The sequence below is a fragment of the Protopterus annectens genome, chromosome 13.part0 (genome assembly GCF_019279795.1).
Source record: "Protopterus annectens isolate FY-2018-M chromosome 13.part0, PAN1.0, whole genome shotgun sequence".
Lineage (NCBI taxonomy): Eukaryota > Metazoa > Chordata > Ceratodontiformes > Protopteridae > Protopterus > Protopterus annectens.
In genome coordinates, this window is record NC_056747.1 from 301307725 (window position 1) to 301329264 (window position 21540).

At 44.1% G+C, this 21540-nt stretch overlaps 1 protein-coding gene across 1 annotated transcript in view; it reads left to right on the forward strand.

Moving 5' to 3' along the window:
• The window catches only part of RNF126 (ring finger protein 126), a 673386-nt gene that overhangs the window by 631842 nt on the left and 20004 nt on the right, over nucleotides 1-21540 (forward strand). The gene's annotated exons all lie outside the window — the stretch shown is intronic.

A 21540-nucleotide genomic window follows, 5' to 3' on the forward strand; every position in this document is an offset into this window, starting at 1 on the left:
AGGAAATTTGGAATATTCCAGTGTTGTAAATCCTGGGGAAAAATGTAATATTTTCCACTGACTCATAACTGAAAGTTTACTCTTGCTTCTTATAAAATTGCCTGCACAGCACTCCATTTAGTGACAGACCAGAGATTTAATGTCAAAATAGTGATTAATTGAACATACATAATATAGCAACACTGAAGGCAGTTTTGATTTTGATCAGCATCAGAGATTGCAGATTTTCCATTCCAGATGTAGCAGTGATCTTCTGGGAGGGCAGCCTTAACACTGAGTCATAACATTCTGGGTATCTTCTACCTTACCTGCTTCATTCTGACCAAGAGCTAATAAGCAGTCCTTGTCAAGTCTCACTTTGAAGTTGCATGCCATTCTATGACCATTTGTTATGTGGTGTACCCATATATAGACAGCATTGTTAGGATCTTTTGGGATTTCTTCTTATTTTTGTCACTACTTTATGGGCTGCTTCAGCACTGGGTAGTTCCTTCTGTGTGATTGCTCACTCCACTTTTAATTTTATGCTTTCTGCAGAGCTATTCAGTAATATTTTTTATGGTAATGAAGTATATAGATGTTTAGGGTGTACAACACAATGCCAAGTAGTTTTCTACTTTACTGCTCTTACAGTCATTTTTGTCTTAATTTATTTTTCCAAAGACCATGGGACAGGTTCAACAGGATAGAAATTGCTGTTCTTTATCATTGTTCTCTTTTGTTTACTACATCAGTTGTTCCTACAGTCTTTTGTCATATGTGGGATACTTAGCTTTAAGTGCTAATGAGCAAGCCATAGAAAGTGTTTTGTCTCACTAAAGTCTTCATGGAGATTAATTGCACAGCATCAGTGTCTGTGTTGTAAATTAGCCCACCATCCTGAATGACTCGTAGTCACCACATGGTGGCACAGTGGAGAAATGCATCTGGAAAATTTGAAGAAGGGTATTTGCTTTCAAGAGTCTGAGATTAAAAATGCATTATAATCTACAGTGAAAATGGGCCAGCTACAGCTTCCAAGATTTCTGTCTGGTAAAGGAAATTCAGCAGAAAATAGAAACTTTGACTCTAGAATTTGATGCATTATTCACTGTTATTGCATTAGCTGAGAAGCCTTAAAGGGTTCAGTGCACTACATTCCATCATACCAGTTCAAAAGGAGCCTTGAGGGTGTTTAAGTTTGAGATTTTTTAATGAGCAGAAAAATAAAATTGTAGGAGAGAAAGGAATTGTATATGAATCTAGAAAGAGTTGGCTATGTATTTGCAATCTGTTGTTTACAGAGACCCGATAAGAAAGACAGATGCTTATGATGCAGAGCTGAAGAACGGTCAGACTGTGAATGTGGTGAGTTGCATGATTTATTAGTAAGAGAGACACTAGTGTTTGATGTACAAGAAAGAATATTAGAAGGGTCAGGCTTTTAAGAAAAGCAGTCCTGACTTTTATCAAAAGTTGGGTGTGTGCGCAGAGCAAGTCAGCTGAGCTTGGGAAATAGTTATGTGTAAGATTAGCATGTCTCAAATAAAGTCAAAATGAGAAACAGTGAGGGTATGTTGCATTGCTGAGGCTATGAAAACCAGAGCCATGTGAGAATTAAAAAAGCAATAAGATACAGAGAAAGGATTGTGCAGTTAAAATTCAAGTCTTGTATAGCCTGTGTGATTGTAAAGATGAAGTGATCATAAATGTTGTAGCATTAGAAAGGGACATTATGCTGTGTAAAAAGAAAAGGTATATTCAAAATCTGAAAATATGCAAATTGTTGAATAGAAACAAAAATGTAGAAATGAGCAGTGCTAACAGGTAGATGTGGGTGGTGTGTGATGTTTAAATGAAAAAAGCTTGACACATTATCATCAGAAAATGCCTCAGAAACATTGAGACAAAAGTGCAAATCAGATTGCTGATAAAAAATGCTGGGAATTAATTAACCAAATGTTGGTTTTCACCTGGACACAAGTGCAGACTCATATTTTGTGTTAAACTTTTAAAGCATTTAGAGAAGGGTGCCAGTGTTTAAGCAGTTTAAGAATTGTCATCTTTCAAAGTGTTGAGTTCTCAGTGCTTTCAGATATCATAGCTGTCTTAATCTTGGAACTTTTGTCAGGATTCTACACTGGTGTCCTGCAATCTGAGCATGGGAAGGGGGTCAAAGCTGACTGAACCTGAATGTTTTAATTTGAGATCTGTCAGACCTAGGAGTTCCAAAAGTTGAACTTAAGTTATATCCCAAGTTAATTCATATTTGTGGATGTTCATCGTGTTTCACTGTTGCAGTCATTACTATTGGGTTATCCTGCTGGCAGGCTACCTGCAGTCGGCCTGAGTTCCAAAGTCTAGGTCCGGCGTTGGTTGCTGTCACCTCCTCCCTGACGTCAGTGCGTCAGGCGTATAAAAGATGCAGCCGACGCCATTTTCTTCAGTCTTTCTTGCCGCGCGGTGCTCGAAGCAAAAGCAGTTCACAAGTGCTGGTCGGCCGACTCCTGAGATTTTCAAATTCGAATTTCAGATCCAAAGTTTTCATTAAAGTTAAGTACCCCGTTGGGGAAACTTTTTTCTTGCTCCAGACCGATGTCAGAAAAAGTTAATAATTGTATTTCTTGTGGGAATCAGATACCTCATAAGGATTTTAATTCTTACTGCATTCCTTGCCTAGGCCCTGACCACGACGTTGCTAGTTGTCAGTTTTGTGCTAGATTTAACTAACGCACTATTAAGCGTCGGAACGATTTTGCATTTCATTACTTTGGCAGAAAATTTAATTATATAATGCCATCGGAACAGCCGACTACCGGAGTTTATAAGAAGCGCAAAGAAAAAGAAAAGGACAGGCATCCGAGGTTCAAAACCGATGAGGCTTCTGCTAGGCCTGTCGCCGGTTCGCTGGTTCTCCGTGAAGCGCTTTCGCAGCCTCTGAAGCCCGCTACCTCAGAGCCACAGGCCGCTACCGACTCCCACATGGAGCCAACTAGTCTGCTGGAAACTCAAGGTATTGAACACTCGGAAACTATTCCCTCAGATGGGTTCGGAGCCGCTGAGCAGGCATCGGCTTCTGAGGGTGTTTTCAGGCCTACACATTTATATGTGAAACCAACTTCATCTTCAAAGGCAAAGACTAAAGCAGCTCTAAAGACAAAGAAACAAGTACAGCATTCTCCTGGACAGGCCTCCATGCCTAAAAACAGATGCTTAAAATGGCCAAAGACCTAATTACTTTGATCAGGGGTTCCAATCCCCCTCCTGATAAGAGGCCTAGGCAAGAGATAGAATATGAATCTTCAGATCAGGTTTTCATTTCTTCTGATCAGGAATATTCTCTACCTCCCTATGAGGATTCGGATGCTGAAGAATCTATCCCTTCAGCCTCTCCTCCTGAGGATTATTCTTTTGGGGAGACCCTGCATACTATGGGGGAGCATTTCCACTGGGAGAGCCAAGATTACTCAGAATCCAAGAAAAGGCTCGGAGACTTACTTTTAATACCTCAGCACAGGCCCCTTGCTATTCCTCCTGTTTTAGACATTGTAGATGTATTTTCAGAGTCCGGACTGTCTCCTGACTCTTTACCACCAGCTCCTGTTAAGCCAGACAGATACTACAGGGTTCCTAATTCACATAAATTTCTTTACAAAATCCCTGCTGCTGACCCAGAAACTATCTCTCAGGGTCCCAGAGGGGTCAAGGCTTCCACTGCAAAAAATCCTATCCCCTCTGATAGGGATTCAAGGGCCCTGGACAGATGGGGGAAAAAGATTTATACTTCTGCTACCTTGGATGTAAGAGCTTTAAATTGTCAGTTTCATATGCTTAAATATCAGCAATATCTTATGTCACTGCTTAAACAGAAAATGTTGACAAATTCAGAATGTGCAGAAAATAAAGAAATGCAGGATTTATTGCATGCAGCTGAACAAGTGGGAAAGTATACTTTGCAATGTGGTTTTGATTCTGTAGAGGCCTCCTGCAGGGCCGCTGTTACGGGTTCTGTCATTAGGAGGCATTCTTAGTTAAAAGAACAGAATCTGCCCGATCATGTTAAAGCAAAACTTTTAGATGCTCCATTACAGCATGATACCTTGTGTGGTGTTAAAGCAGAAGAGGTGTTGAAGAAAATGGAGGACAAAGCTAAATCTATGCAAACAGTCAAGGATTTCTTACAGTTACAGACTCCCAGATTTAGCAGGAACTGGCCTACAAAGAATTGGTCCTTTCCAGTGTCAGACAGGCCACAAAGAGGCAGAACCAGACGCCCCAGAGGCAGATCACAGCCCCATGGCTCATACAGGCCTAAACAATGGGGTGCTTCTACCTCCAAAAGCGGAGAGGAAAAATCACAGCCATACAGGGAACAGTCTCAATGACTTTCCCCTGCCAGCACCAAGTACTTATCTTCTGGCAACTCCTTTGGGGGGAAAACTAGCACATTTTTCACAAAATTGGCATATGATCACCCAGGACAAATGGGTCTTAAATATCGTATCACAAGGCTACAGGTTCCACTTTCACACCCTGCCAAGGCCAAAAGGTATGCCAGACCTGCCACGCAGTCAATGGGCAGAGACACAAAAACAAGTTTCATCCCTCATGGACATGAGGGCCATTCAGCAAGTACCACAGCAAGAGCAGGGACTAGGGTTTTACTCAAGGCTATTCTTGGTGCCAGAAAGGACAAAGCCTGGAGACCAATACTGGATCTGTCTATCCTAAACACATTTCTGGATATTCCAAAATTCAAAATGTTAACTCTGCAGCAGCTTCTGCCCATGCTGAGCAAGAAGGCTTGGCTTGTGACTTTAGACCTAAAAGAGGCTTACCTGCATGTCTCAATCAGACAATCATGCAGAAGATAACTCAGATTTATAGCTGGCTCAATGCACTACCAATTCTCTGCACTGCCCTTTGGCTTACCTACTTCACCCAGGGTCTTCACAAAATGCCTGGCACCAGTAATTGCATTTTGCAGACAGAGGAATACAAATATATCCTTACTTGGACGACTGCCTTATTCAAGCAGAGAACAAGGACATTCTACTACAGCATCTGGCATTTGTAAAATGATTACTAACGGGTCTAGGGTACACAGTAAACGAAAAGAAATCAAAACTCGTATCCTCTCAAGAGATAATATTCCTGGGTGCAAACTTGAATACAACTGCCCAGATGGCTTATCTCACACCAGTCAAACACAGACAACTGACTACTTATTTCAAAATGTTGGCAACAAAGACCCAGTTATCTGCAAGAAAAATTCTGCAGGCTTTGGGTTTTATGGCATCCTGCATTCAGCTAATTCCATATGAAATACTGCATATGAGGAAACTTCAGTGGTATCTAAAAAGTGTTTGGACTCAACATTGTCACAGCCTGGAAACAATAATTATCCTCATTCCCTGCCTGCAACAGGAGTTTTGACGGTGGGCAAAGGCCTGTCACCACAACATGGGACAACCATTCACCTTACCCACAGCCAGGCAGACATTGACAACAGATGCATCAGATTATGCCTGGGGGGCCCATATGGCAGGCAGATGTATTCAGGGCACATGTTCCGCAAGTCAGATGCATCTATATATCAATCAAAAAGAGATGCTAGCTGTACGGAATGCCCTGACAGCCTTCAAGGATCTACTTCATCCAGGGCAACTACTGATATAGACTGACAATACTACAATCATGTGGTACATAAACAAGCAGGGAGGCACATATTCCTACCCCCTCTGCAGACTAGCCATGAACTTGTGGGACACAGCATTGACTTACCAACAACATCTGCAAGCACAATTCCTGCCAGGAAAGATAAATATTCTGGCAGATGAACTAAGCAGAAACCTAATGGATCCCCACGAGTGGAAATTGGATCCACAAGTCTTCAGCATGATAACAAGGAACTGGGGATGTCCGGACATAGACCTATTTGCCTCCCCTTACAACTGCCAACTACAGAGATTCTGCACAAGGACCTATCACAAGCAAGCATGGAAAGTGGATGCTCTATCTTTCAGCTGGAAAAACCTAACAGTATATGCCTTTCCTCCTCTGCCTCTCCTCCCCAAAGTACTCCTCAAGGTCAAACAAGAGAAGCCAAAAATGATACTGATTGCCCCAGACTGGCCCCCAATCCTGAGGAGCTTGTCTCAATGCCCAGCTTGGGCATTACCTCAAATTCCTCACTTACTGACCCAGCAAGACTTTCAGATACCGCACAGCCAACTCTCAGGACCTTAAACCTGACAGCATGACTGATAATGTAGCCATTCAAGACACACCTCTCTCTAAAGCGGTGATGGATGTTATTTTGTAAGCCAGGAGGCCTAGCACCAGAAAATCTTATGCAGAAAAATGGAAGAGATTCTGTGCTTGGAACCAGGCACAAGGTATTGACACGATTGTTCCAAATATTCCTCAGATTTTGCAATACTTAACTGAGATGCTGGATAAAGGCCTTTCCTTTTCATCAATTAAAATTCATGCCTCTGCCATTTCAGCTCATTACAATACAGACCCACCTATTTTTTCTCATCCATTACTAAGGCAGTACCTCAGAGGGGCCAAAAACATAAGACCTCCAAGGAGAGCACCAATACCTGCATGGGACCTCAGCTATGTCTTGGAAAAACTCACACTGCCTCCGTTTGAGCCAGCCTCTGCAGCTGATATAAAATTCTTATCCTGGAAAACAGTTCTGCTCCTAGCAATAACCTCCGCTAGACGAGTCTCAGAGTTACAAGCACTCATGGCTGTGGAACCTTTTATCATTTTCCATCCTGACAGGGTTTCTCTGAAGACAAACCCTACATTTATACCTAAGATAGTGTCCAGTGTGGCCCTTAACCAAACAATTAATTTGCCTACCTTTTATCCAAACCCACAGAATAAGGGTGAGAGACTTCTGCATTCTTTGGACATTCACAGGCAGCTACGCTTCTACTTGGACAGAACCAAAGCTTTCAGAAAGACTGAACAACTTCTAGTGGCATATGCTGCAGGATCACAAGGAAATCCTATCTCAAAGCAGACTATTTCAAAGTGGATAGGCCACTGCATTCATTTCTGCTATTCACAGCATGGCAAATCAGTGCCTAAGGGCTTTAGGCCACATTCAACCAGAGCAACAGCCACTTCAGCAGCCTTCCTCAGAGGACTACCAGCCAAAGACATCTTAGAGGCTGCAACTTGGAGTTCAGTGCACACTTTTACAAAGCACTATCACTTACCTCTCTACTCTAAATCCAGGGCAGGCTTTGCCACTGCAGTTCTGCAGGGCCTCATAGTCTCTCCTAATCCTATTTAGCTTCAGCCTCCCAACCTTAGCTTTGGGATTCAACCCAATTGTAATGACTGCAACTGTGAAACACTATGAACATAGTACAGTTGTGTACCTACCATAAATGTAGATGTTTGAGTGTATTCACTATTGCAGTCCAGGTTACCCTCCCACCATCCCCTTTTTCCTTTGCTGGGACTTATATGTACTTCTCTATTCTATGCAACCTATGGGGTGTATTTGCTTGTAGATGAAGGAAAAGTTGTTTTTTGTGTATGCATGCTTATTGGCATAATTTAGCCTACCATTTTAGGGGCACCTGACATCTGGGGCAAGAAAAACTGAAGAAAAAGGCGTCGGCTGCATCTTTTACACCCCTGGCGCACTGACGTCAGGGAGGAGGCGACAGCAACCGACGCCGGACCTAGACTTTGGAACTCAGGCCGACTGCGGGTAGCCTGCCAGCAGGATAACCCAATTGTAATGACTGCAACAGTAAATACAGTTGAACATCTACATTTATGGTAGGTACACAACTGTACTTTTTCAGGTTAGTTGAGTCCAAGCAAGTTTCCCTGAGCTGAGCTAGACCTAGAGATTTCAAAATTGAATGAGACTAAAATATATTCCTTATGTCAGCTGTTAAACTTAGTTTCAGTGGTGGTGAAGATAGGTCCATTGTAGATGTTCTTCATGTTTCACTGTTGCAGTCGTCACACTTGGGTTATCTACCTGCAGGTAGCCCTCAGTCGGCCCGAATACCAGAGTCTTGTGATTTCTGCGTCAGATGCTGTTGCCTCTTCCATGATGTCAGGAGTATAAAACATGCAGCCAACGCCATTACATCAGTCTTTCTTGCTGAGAAGGAGCCCGAAGCAGAATCACTTCAGAAGTGCCAGTCAGCCGCTACCTGAAATTTTCATCTTTTCAAGTTTCAGACCTGAAGTCTTCTAAAGCTAAGTACCCCATTGGGGATTCTTTTTTCTTGCTCTAACCGATGTCAGAAAAAATTAACAGTTGTCTTGCCTGTGGAAAGCAAATACCTCACAGAGATTTTCATTCTTACTGCGTCACCTGTTAAGGCGCAGACCATGACATCCCTAGCTGACAGTTTTTTGCCTTGCTGAATGCCCGAACCATTTGTCATCGGGCTATTTTTGTAGCTAAATTATTTCGATCTGATTCCCTGTATTCCAAAATGGCTTTGGTAAGCCATCCGACTACCGATCTTCCGAAAAAGCACAAAGACAGAGACCGCATAGGTAAAAAACTGCCAATGCCGCTTCCGTTAATCTTGTCACCAGTCTGACGGTACTCAGTGAGGAGCCTTTGCAGCCCCTGATGCACGCTTCTACAGAGTCTCAGGCCTCTGCTGAGACCCATTCGGAGTCCGGTATGCCACGAGATGCTTCTTCGACTATGGAACCTGCGGATGTCTCTACCTTGAATGGGTCCGGAGCTGCTGTGCAGGCACTGGCTTCTGAGGGTGCATTGCAACCTACCGATATTCATATTAAACCGACAACTTAATTTCCTACTAAAACTACTGAGTTTCTTAGGCCCAGAGTTCGCACTACACCTAGAAAACCGACTTCCAAAGTGCATGCTCTTCCTTCCATGCCACAAAAACAAATGCTTAGAATGGCTGAAGACCTTATTACTCTAATTAGGGGAAGCCAGCCTTCCCTTGCCAAAAGACAGAAGAATTGAATTTCATTCTACAGACCAGGAGTCTGATGACTCTGTCCCTTCTGATTACCAGGACATACCCTTGTCTACCTATGAGGATTCAGATGCAGAGGAATCCATTCCCTCTACCTCCCCTCCAGAGGATTTCTCTTTTGGTGAAACCTTGCATACCTTAAGGGAGTATTTCCACTGGGAATGCCAGGAATGTCCTCAGTCCAAAAAGAGACTCGGGGAATTTTTAGATTTGCCTCAGCACAGGCAATACCCCCTGTCCCGGATATTGTAGACTGTCTTCTCGGAGTCCAGTGTTACTCCTGACACCTTACCACCAGCTCCTAGAAAACCTGACGGGTACTACAGAGTACCTGATTCTCACAAATTTCTCTAAGACTCCTACTGCGGATCCAGAGACCATTTCCCAGGGACCTAAAGGCATTAAGGCTACTACAGCCAAAAACTCTACCCCTTCAGACAGGGATTCTAAAGCTTTAGACTGATGGGGTAAGAAGGTATATACCTCTGCAACTCTTGCCATCAAGGCTTTGAATTGCCAGTTTCACATGTTGAAGTACCAGCAACATATTATGGAACTAATTAAACAAAAAATGGTGTTACTTCTGGATTGTGCTGAAAATAAAGATTTACAAGAGTTAATGCATTCTGCAAACCAAGTTAGTAAACATACGTTGCAATGTGGGTTTGATGCCTTAGAAGCATCTTGCAGGGCTGCTGTCACTGGGTCTGTACTGAGAAGGCATGCTTGGCTAAAAGAATAAGTCTTGCCTGACCATGTCAAAGCAAAATTACTGGATGCTCCATTAAATCAGGAGCATTTGTTTGGCACAAAAGCAGAAAAAGTTCTTAAAAAGATGGAAGAAAAAGCTAAATCTATGCAAAGAGCCAAAGATTTCTTACAGGTACAGCCACCTACATTCAGTAGGCATTGGCCTTCAAAAAAACTGGTCATTTCCAGTCCCTCTCAGGCCTTCTCAGTCCAAGCTCAGGGGAAACAGACCACCAAGACTATAGTCTCAGGGTATGCAGAGATCTAAACAATGGATTATTTCCACCTCAAAACCAGGGAGTGGTAAGCCACCCCTTTATGGAAAAAGTTCACAATGACTTTCCAGTTATCCTTCCCAGCCATGCCCAAGTATTTGCACCCCTAGGAGGAAAACTCACCCTTCATGCAAAAAACTGGATGTCCATTACTCAGGACTGAAGGGTTCTAAACATTGTATCCCAGGGATACAGATTCTACTTCCACTCACTGCCAACACCAAGCGGGTTTCCAGACCTTCCTCCAAACCAGTGGGCAGAAGCTCAAAAGCAAGTACTTGCCCATCTCCATGTCAGGGCTATTCAACCTGTTCCAGTAGAATAAAGGGGACAGGGTTTCTACTCCAGACTGTTCCTGGTGCCCAGAAAAGAGAGCTCTTGGCACCCGTTCCTGGATCTATCAATCCTCAGCTCCTTTCTGGTGGTCCCAAAATTCAAAATACTTACACTGCAACAGTTTCTTCGTATGCTAGCAAAGGATGCCTGGTTAGTCACCCTAGACTTAAAAGAAGCTTCTCTGCACATCCCCATGAGGGAGTCTTGCAGGAAATATCTACGTTTCAGGGCAGGCTCTATGCACTATCAGTTCTCTGCACTTCCCTTTGGCTTATCTACTGCGCCCAGATTTTTCACAAAATGTGTGGTTCCAGCCATTGCATACTGCAGGCAGAGAAATATTCAAATCTACCCATACTTGGACAATTGCCTGATTCAGGTGGACAGTCAGGAATTGCTACTTCAGCACTTGACATTTTTAAAAAGACTTTTAACTTCATTGGGATACACCATCAACTAAAAGAAATCAAAACTGCTGCCCAGCCAACAAATTGTATTCCTGGGAGCAAGCTTGAACACAGGTTCCCAGATGGCATTCCTCACTCAAGAAAAGCAGGTCCATTTGACAAACTATTTCAAAGTAATGGCCAACAAAACCCAGCTATCTGCAAGGAAAGTACTGCAAGCCCTAGGGTTCATGGCCTCATACATTCTGCTAATTCCATATGCAAGACTGCATATGAGGAAACTGCAGTGGTACTTAAGTCTCTGATGTCAACATTCTCAGGACCTGGAAACGGTGATTCCTATCATACCTTGTCAGAGTTCCTTTGGTGGGCAGAAGCATGCAACCACAACAAGGGGCTTCCTTTCACTCAACCCCTCGTCGCCCAAACCCTGACAACAGACACATCAGACTATGCATGGGGGGATCACATGGCAGGCAAATGTATTCAAGGCAAATGGAGCCCAGAACAAATTCCCCTTCATGTCAATCAAAAAGAGATGCTAGCTGTACAGAATCCTCATGACAGTCTTCAAATACCTTATCCTTCCAGGACAGCTCCTGGTAAAGACAGACAACACCACAGATGTTCTTCATGTTTCACTGTTGCAGTCATTACATTTGGGTTATCTGCTTGCAGGTAGCCCTCAGTCAGCTTGATTAACAAAGTCTTGGATCCTGCATCGGTTGCTGTCCTTTCTTCTATGACGTCAGGTCGTCAAGGGTATAAAACATGCAGCCGACGCCATTACATCAGTCTTTCTTGCTGTGCGGTGCCCGAAGCAGAAGCAGTTCGCAAATGCCAGTCAGCCGACTCCTGAAAATATTCATTTTCGAGTTTCAGAACCGAAGTATTCAACTAAAGCTAAGTACCCCGTTGGGGAAACTTTTTCTTTCTCCTTACCGATGTCAGTAAAAGTTAATAATTGCATTGCTTGTGGAAAGCAAATACCTCATAAAGATTTTAATTCGTACTGTATTCCTTGCCTAGGTCCTGACCACGATGTACCTTGCTGTCGGTTTTGTGCTTTATTTAATCAGCGCACTATCCGTTGTTGGTATATTTTCGCCTCTAAATATTTCGGTTCTCGGTTTAATTATCCAGAAATGTCATTGGTTAGCCATCCGACTACCGGGATTCTGAAAAAAATGCAAAGATAAAGACAGAGACAGGCCGCCGAGGTTCAAAACTGCCGACGACACTTCTCCTAAGCCAGTCGCCAGTTCGCCGGTACTCAGTGATGCGCTTTTGCAGCCCCTGATACCCACTACTTCTGATTCACAGGCCTCTACTGAGACCCATTCGGAGTCCGGTATGCCACAAGATACTTCAACTATGAAACCCATGGATGTCTCTACCTTGGATGGGTCCGGAGCCACTGTGCAGGCACTGGCTTCTGAGGGTGTATTCAGGCCTACAGACTTGCATATTAAACAGACGCCTCCTTCTTTACTTAGGCCTAAATCTTGATCCATGCCTAAAAAAAACGACACCCAGGCCACCTGCTCAGACCTCTATGCCTAGAAAACAATTGTTTTTTTCTGATTCTTCTGCCGATCTGGATTTGCCCTTATCTACTTATGAAGATTCCAATGCAGAGGACTCCATTCCCTCTGCTTCCCCTCATGAGGATTTTTCTTTTGGGGAAATCATACATACTCTAAGGGAGCATTTCCACTGGGAAAGACAGAATTTTTCTGATTCAAAAAAGAGGCTTAGTGATTTCCTTCTCCTACCTCAGCATAGGCCTTTAGCTATTCCTCCTGTACTAGACCTTGTTGATGCTTTTTCGGAATCTAGTTTGTCCCCTGATTCCTTGCCTCCTGCTCCCAGAAAACCTGACAGATACTACAGGGTCCCTGAGTCCCACAAGTTCCTTTTTAAAAATCCTATTGCAGATCCAGAGACTATTTCACAGGGGCCCAAGGGCATTAAGGCTTCTACTGCTAAAAAATTCTACCCCTTCTGATTGAGACTCCAGGGTGCTAGATAGATGGGGTAAGAAGGTTTACACTTCTGCAACCTTGGCCGTTAGGGCTTTAAACTGCCAGTTTCATATGCTTAAGTATCAGCAACATGTTATTGGACTTCTTAAACAGAAAATGATGTTGATTCTTGACTGTGCAGAAAATAAAAAAATACAGGATTTAATGCATTATGCTGAACAAGTTGGAAAACGTACTTTGCAATGTGATTTTGATTCATTAGAGGCCTCTTGCAGGGCTGCTGTTACTGGGTCTGTGCTCAGAAGGCATGCTTGGCTTTGGGAGCAATCTTTGCCTGATCATGTTAAAGCTAAATTGTTGAATGCTCCTTTAAATCAGGACCGCCTGTTTGGCAACAAGGCTGAGGAAGTTCTTAAAAAGATGGAAGATAAAGCTAAATCTATGCAAACTGTTAAAGATTTTTTACAAGTTCAGCCTCCTAGATTTAGTAGGTGCTGGCCCTCTAAGAATTGGTCCTTTCCAGCCCCTTTCAGGTCTTCTCAAGCCAAACCCAGACACAGCTAAAACCCCAGGATGTTCATCGTGTTACACTGCTGCAGTCATTACACTTGGGTTATCCTGCCGTCAGGCGGCTCCCCAGTCGGCCTGAGTTCCAAGGTCTTGGTCTGGCATCGGTTGCTGTCACCTCCTCCCTGACGTCAGTGCGACAGGGGTATATAAGGTGCAGCCGACGCCATTGTCTAGTCTTTCTTGCCGCGCTGTGCCTGAAGCAAAAGCAGTTCGCAAGTGCCGGTCAGCCAACTCCTGAGATTTTCATTCCGAATCCAGAACCAAAGTCTTCTACAAAGCTAAGTACCCCGTTGGGGAAACTTTTTCTTGCCTCAGACCGATGTCGGTAAAAGTTAATAACTGTATTTCTTGTGGGAAGCAAATACCTCATAAGGATTTCCAGTCCTGTTGTATCCCATGCCTAGGCCCAGACCACGACGTCACTGGTTGTCGGTTTTGTGCTTGGTTTAACAAGCGCACTATTAAACGTCGGTTTGATTTTGCCCGACATTATTTTGGCAGAAAATTCAGTTACACCATGCCATCAGAACTTCCGACGACCAGAATTCATAAAAAGCGCAAAGACAAAGACAGGCATCCGAGGCCCAAAACTGACGCGGCCTCTTCTAGGCCGGTCGCCGGTTCTCCTGTTTTCAGCAAGGCACCTACGCAGCCCCTGACGACTGCTTCCACAGACCGCCTCCGACTCCCACGTGGAGCTGGCTGGACCTTCAGATGCTCCAGGTTTTCAGCCTACCGAAACTAACCCTTCAGAGGGAACCGAAGTAGCTGAGCAATCCACAGCTTCAGAGGGTGTTTTCAGACCTACCCAGTTAACCATTAAACCCTTTGCTAAGTCTAAGCCCCCCTTAAAAGCAAAGAAACAGGTACAGCATTCTCCAGGACAGGCTTCCATGCCTAAGAAACAGATGCTCAAAATGGCTGAAGACCTAATCACCTTGATCAGGGGGTCCCACCCCCCCCTGATAAAAGGCCCAGACAGGATGCAGACTATGAATCTTCCGACCAGGTGTCCATTTCTTCAGATTCATCCTCAGACCTAGGATATTCTTTACCCCCTTATGAGGATTCTGATGCTGAAGAATCAATTCCATCAGCCTCTCCGCCTGAGGATTACTCCTTTGGGGAGACCTTACATACCATGAGGGAGCATTTCCATTGGGAAGGCCAGGATTACTCAGAATCCAAGAAAAGGCTCAGAGACTTCCTTTTATTACCTCAACACAGACCCCTTGCTATTCCGCCAGTGTTAGATATTGTGGATGATGTGTACACTAAATCCAGCTTAAACCCTGACTCCTTACCTCCAGCCCAAGTTAAACCTGATGGATATTACATAGTCCCTGACTCTCACAAATTTCTGTATAAAAGCCCTGTTGCTGACCCTGAAACTATTTCTCAGGGACCCAAAGGGATTAAGGCCTCATCAGCAAAAAACCAAGTTCCCCAGAGATTCCAGAGCATTAGACAGATGGGGAAAGAAAGTATATACGTCTGCAACTTTAGCAATGAGAGCCTTTAATTGCCAGTTTCACATGCTAAAATATCAGCAATTTTTGATGTCTCATTTGAAACAAAAGATGCTTCCAGATTCATATCCTCCTAATTTTAAAGAAATGCAGGATTTATTGCATGCAGCTGAACAAGTGGGAAAGCATACTTTGCAATGTGGGTTTGTTTCCTTAGAGGCCTCCTGTAGAGCAGCATTTACAGGCTCTGTCATTAAAAGATATGCTTGGTTAAAAGAACATACGTTACCAGATCATGTTAAGGCAAAATTATTGGATGCACATTTGCAGTGGGATGTGTTGTTTGGAGCTAAGGCAGAGGAGGTATTAAAGAAGATGGAGGATAAGGCAATATCTATGCAAACGGTGAAGGATTTCTTACAGGTCAGCCTCCTCATTTTAGCAGAAATTGGCCAACAAAGAATTGGTCCTTTCCAGTCACAGACAGACCTCAAAGGGGCAGATACAGACATCCAAGAGATAGAGGTCAAACACAAGGTCCTTACAGGTCTCGACAATGGGGTACACCAGGCCAGAAAGAAGGGGGAAGACAGGCCCCAACCATATAAAAAGCAGCCTCAATGACTTCCCACTACAGCTGCCAAACAGCTCTCTTGGCAGGCCCCCTTAGGAGGAAAACTGGCACTTTTCTATCACAATTGGCATTGCATCACCAAAGACAAATGGGTTCTCAACATTGTATCTCAAGGTTGCAGGTTCCACTTTCACTCTCTTCCAAGGTTAAAATGAATGCCAATTCTGCCACCAAATCAATGGGCAGAGGCTCAAAAACAAATTACAGCACTCATCAACATGAGAGCTATTCAAAATGTACCACCACAGCAGCAAGGACAAGGATTTTACTCAAGACTCTTTCTGATTCCCAGAAAGGACAAAGCCTGGAGACCCATTCTGGATCTTTCTTCTCTAAACACTTACCTGGATGTTCCGAAATTCAAAATGTTGACACTACAGCAGCTTCTTCCCATGCTGGGCAAGAGAGCTTGGCTCGTGACTTTGGACCTCAAGGAGGCATACCTGCATGTCCCTATCAGACAAAACTGCAGAAGATACCTCAGATTCATAGCTGGTTCAATGCACTATCAATTCTCTGCACTGCCCTTTGGCTTATCTACTGCGCCCAGGGTCTTCACAAAGTGCCTGGCACCAGTAATTGCATTTTGCAGACAAAAAGGAATTCAAATTTATCCGTACCTGGACGACTGCCTGATTCAAGCAGAGAGCAAGGACATTCTTCTAAAGCATCTGGCGTTTGTAAAAAAGTTATTAAGTTGCCTGGGGTACACAGTAAACGAAAAGAAATCAAAACTAGTACGCTCACAAGAGATAATATTCCTGGGTGCCAGCTTGATCACAACGGCCCAGATGGCTTATCTCACGCCAGACAAGCAAGGACAACTGACTCAATACTTTCAATTAATGGCAACAAAGACCCAACTCCCTGCAAGAAAAATTCTGCAGGCCTTGGGCTACATGGCATCTTGCATACTACTAATTCCATATGCCAGACTGCATATGAGGAAACTACAATGGTACCTAAAGAGTGTATGGTCTCAACACTGTCAAAGTTTAGAAACAGTTATATCACTAATTCCTTGCCTTCAACAGGAGTTTTGATGGTGGGCTCAAGCTTGTCACCTCAACAAGGGACAGCCTTTTACTCAACCCACAGCCAGGCAAACACTGACAACAGATGCATTGGATTACGTCTGGGGAGCACACATGGCAGGAAAATGTATTCAGGGCGAGTGGCCCACAGAGCAAAGGCATCTTCACATCAATCAAAAAGAGATGCTAGCTGTACAAAATGCACTTATAGCTTTCAAGGACCTGCTGCATCCAGGACAACTACTACTAAAGACAGACAACACCACAGTTATGTGGTACATAAGCAAGGGGGCACACACTCCTACCCCCTCTGCAGACGAGCCATGACCTTGCGGAACACAGCTCTAGACTTCCAAGTTCATCTGCAAGCACAATTCCTGCCAGGAGAGAAAAACACACTGGCAGACGACCTAAGCAGAAACATCATGGATCCCCACGAATGGGAATTGAATCCACAAATGTTCAGAATGATGACACAAAAGTGGTGGAGCCTGGACATAGATCTGTTTGCATCCCCAATGAAGTGCCAGCTACAGAAATTCTGCACAAGGAGTTACCATCCACAAGCATGGAAAGTGGATGCCCTCTCATTCAGCTGGAAAAACCTGCAAGTATACGCTTTCCCACCTTTACCTTTCCTTCCAAAGGTACTCATAAAAGCCAGGCAAGAAGAGCCAAAGATGATCCTGATTACACCAGACTGGCCACGCCAGCACTGGTACCCAGTCTTAAAGAACTTGGCACAAGAACCACCCTGGATTTTGCCTCAAATCCCAGATTTGCTGACACAGCACAACAATCAGATACTTCACAGCCAGCTAAAGACCTTAAATCTAGCTGCATGGAAAATTCCTTAGTCAAGCAAGCAATGCCTCTCTCCAAAGCAGTTATGGATGTCATTCTGGAGGCCAGAAGGCCTAGCACCAGGAAAGCATACTCGGATAAATGGAAGAGATTCTGTGCTTGGAACCAAGCGCACAGCCTTGACCCTCTTTCTCAAACATTCCTCAGATACTGCAATACTTAACGGAGATGCTGGACAAGGGCCTCTCTTTTTCATCCATCAAGATCCATGCCTCAGCTATCTCTGCTCATTACAACACAGATCCACCAATTTTTTCTAATCCTTTGCTCAAACAATACCTCAGAGGGGCTAAAAACATAAGACCGCCACGTAGAGCGCCCACACCAACTTGGGACCTCAACATAGCAGAATTAAAATACATCTCTTGGAAAACTGCTCTGCTACTGGCAATAACAGCAGTACGAAGAGTTTCAGAATTACAGGCACTAATGGCAGTGGAACCTTTCCTCATCTTCCACCAGGACAGGGTGTCTTTAAGAACTAACCCTACGTTTATGCCAAAGGTGGTATCAAGTGTGGCTCTAAACCAAACTATTCACGTGCCAACTTTTTATCCAAAACCACAGAACAAAGGGGAGAGACTACTACATTCTTTGGACATTCACAGACAGTTATGCTTCTACTTGGACAAAACCAAAGCTTTCAGAAAATCTGAGCAAGTATTGGTAGCATACGCTGCAGGAGCACAGGGGAAAAGCCATTTCAAAGCAGACTATTTCAAAATGTATACGTTTCTGCTATACCCACCATGGGAAACCTGTACCTAGCAGTATTAGATCTTACTCCACCAGGGCAACAGCCACTACAACTGCCTACCTCAGAGGCGTACCTACCAAGGATATTTTGGAAGCAGCAACATGGAGTTCTGTGCATACCTTCACCAAACATTACCATTTGCCTTTATACTCCAAATCCAGAGCTGGCTTCGCCACTGCTGTACTGCAGGGCCTTATAGCCACCCCTAATGCCTTATAGATCCAGCCTCCCTAACTCAGCTTTGGGATTCCACCCAAGTGTGATGACTGCAGCAGTGTAACACGATGAACATAGTACAGTTAGGTACCTACCATAAATGTAGATGTTTGAGTGTAAACACTGCTGCAGTCCAGGTTACCCTCCCTCCTTCCCCTCTTATTTTCTGGTACTTACCTAGGGCATCTACCCTTTATTACCTATGGGGAGTATTTGCTGGTAACTAAAAATGGTTGTTTGCTTTTCTTTTGTATTTTTTACTAGCAATTTGAATTGCCTACCTATGTGGGGGCACCTGACATCTGAGGCAAGAAAAACTGAAGAAAACTGCGTCTGCTGCATCTTATATACCCCTATCGCATTGACGTCAGGGAGGAGGCGACAGCAACCGACGCTGGACCAAGACTTTGGATCTCTGGCCGACTGCGGGACCGTCTGACAGCAGGATAACCCAAGTGTGATGGCTGCAGCAGTGTTTACACTTGAACATCTACATTTATGGTAGGTACAAAACTGTACTTTTCTTTCTCCACTTTCACCATAGCAAGTCACGTCTGGCCAAAGTTAAGGCTCACTCTGCCAGGGTGTCGGCTTCTTTTGTGGCTTTTTGGAAAGTGGTGGATTCTAGAAGTGTTAGAGGCAGCAGTTTGATCCTCTTTACATACTTTTACAAAACATTACAAATTTGATTCCTGTTCTGGGACCAGCACAGGTTTTGCTAGGTGTATTCTCCAGGGGCTTCTGAAATGTCAAACATTTTCCACCTCCCTGTAATTCTAAGCTGTGGTTTATAGGAAGTTACTAGACTGTTGGCCCTTGGGGCTTTATAAGCCTTGCTATGTCATACCCTTGTTCCTTTATTGACCAGGTTGTGTAATCTATAGGGACGTAGGTGACACCCCGGGGGTAAATTTACAGTTTCCCACCCAGTTGTCTAAGTTGCACTTAAATAGGGTCATTGAGGCGCTCTATTTTACGTGAATTGGGAGTTTGTTCCAGAAGAGTGGCTCTGGGAGACATATCTGTCTCTCCAGCATGTCCTGTTAATGTTGCAGGCTAGGTTAAGATCCCTACAGAGAGTGAATCTTGCCCCATCTGACTTGTGGATGTGCAGCATTTCCATTAGGGCAGGGTCCGAGACTGCTCTGTAAGCCTACAGCCTATAAGATAGATAGTACAGTGACAGGTCCTTCAGTCTGTCATTTGTTGAAGGCCCTGAATTTTCTTGGTGAGAAACCTCTGAGATCTGTCTAGCTGCTGCAGGTGTCTGGTAGGGTACATACAGAAGAGGGCATTGTACTCTGTTAGTGGTCTGATGAGGGATGAGTGCAGGGGAGTTGTAACATCCTTAGCTCTGGATGCACTGCCCTTGCGTATGAGATGTGCAACATAGAAGCCCTTCCTTACCACTGTGGGCACATGGTGATCGAAGTTAAGGTAGCTGTCAATGTGTGTGCCCAAATCTCTCACCACAGGGTTTGAGCTAAGGGGATACTGTTAATATTGCAAGTTGCAGGGATTCCCATTTGCCGAAAGAGAGAATACATTTTTTGCAGGTTTATTTCAAGTCTGTGGCTTTGGCACCAATCATTTGTCTGTGTAAGCCCTTTTTGTAGTATGCCAACATCATTGGGGGACTCGGTGATTTCACCCAGTTTGCAGTCATCGGCAAACTTGGTAAGCCACAGGCCATCTATTTTCGCCCAGACGTCTGAGAAATAGATTCTAAACAGTAGGGGACCCATCACAGATCCTTGTGGTACACCACTGGTAACTAGTCTGCTGGTGGTTGTGAAATCCCTAACTTCGACTGACTGTATGCGTTCTGTTGGTGAGTGAATTTTCTACCCAGCTTGTTACATATGGGTTAATTCCCAGCTGGGTGAGTTTCTCAATGATGTCTGAGTGGGGGATTGTGTGATGAATGCAAATTAGGAGCTGTCATTGAATCTCACACTGACACAAATGTTCTCCAGGAGGGGCTGACACAGACAAACAACTGGTGTCAGAGTCATGGACTAAAACTAAATGCCAAGAAATGTATAATAATATCCTTTGGGAAGTCTTCCATTCCTGGTAACTATCATATTGATAACACACCCCTTAAAGTTGACCCAGTAGTCAAGGACTTAAGGACACACACAGATTGTAATCTAGCCTTTGATTATCACATGTCTACAGTGGTGATAAATCATTCTATGGTGCGTAACTTACAAACAAAGGCATGGCATCTAAGACTAAGGAAGTAATTTTTCCACTGTATTCGGCATTCATCAGACCTATCATTGAGTACAATGCCCCCTTTGGTATGTACCTAACCAGCATATAACAACTGGAACGTCCACAAATGTTCTTCACTAAAAGAATACAGGGCATAAGTAATGTGTCCTATGCAGACTCGGACTCAAGGCCCTATCCCTGTATTCTGTCTCCTAGCGGCTTTTGAGGGGAGGTCTATGTCTGGCCTACAGGGCATTACCAGACCCCACTCTCTAATGGGCCACCTGCATATCCACAAAACAAACAGTACCAGAATTACCCATTCTGAAGACCTTGCCTGTGATATAAACAGGTCCTGCTGGAGATATGGGCTTGTATCCCAGAGACTACCCCATCTATGGAACAGGCTCCCCATCCATGTGAAGCAGAGTGCCTCCCTAATCCAATTCAAGTGTATTTTGGACAATTGGATGGGAAACCGGAAGTTCATCCCTGGTTTGGCACCTATGTCTCTGATACAAGCAGGTAACCTGTAAATGGTTCATCTCCCAGACCCATGCTTACACTTATCAAGGGCATCAGAACTCATCAGAGATTAGGGATGCATGGCTAGGCTTAAAAAGTCAGGATAGGCTGTATATACTGTTTTGGCCTTCATCCAGGGCTTTGGTGACCGTCTCGAAGCCCACCAGGTTTAATAAGCGTAAAATACCCTTAACATAGCCACTTTAGGTCAGGTCAAGAGTTTCTATGTCTTTGTTGATAAGCTCCATGATTATTCTCTCCGTAGCCTTGCAGATAAGGCTGGTTAGGCTTATGGGTCTATAGCTCCCAGGGTCGGTTGATGGACCCCACTTTGTGCAAGGGAATTACAGTTGCTGTTTTCAACTCTGCTGGGACAAAACCATTACTTAGACTGTGGTTGAAGAGAGTGCCAAGTAGTTCCACTAGGTCCTGTTTTAGATGATTTAGTAGGCAGCCGGGTGTTATCCGGTCTGTTTTTGGCCATGGAGAGTGTGGTTATGACCTGCTG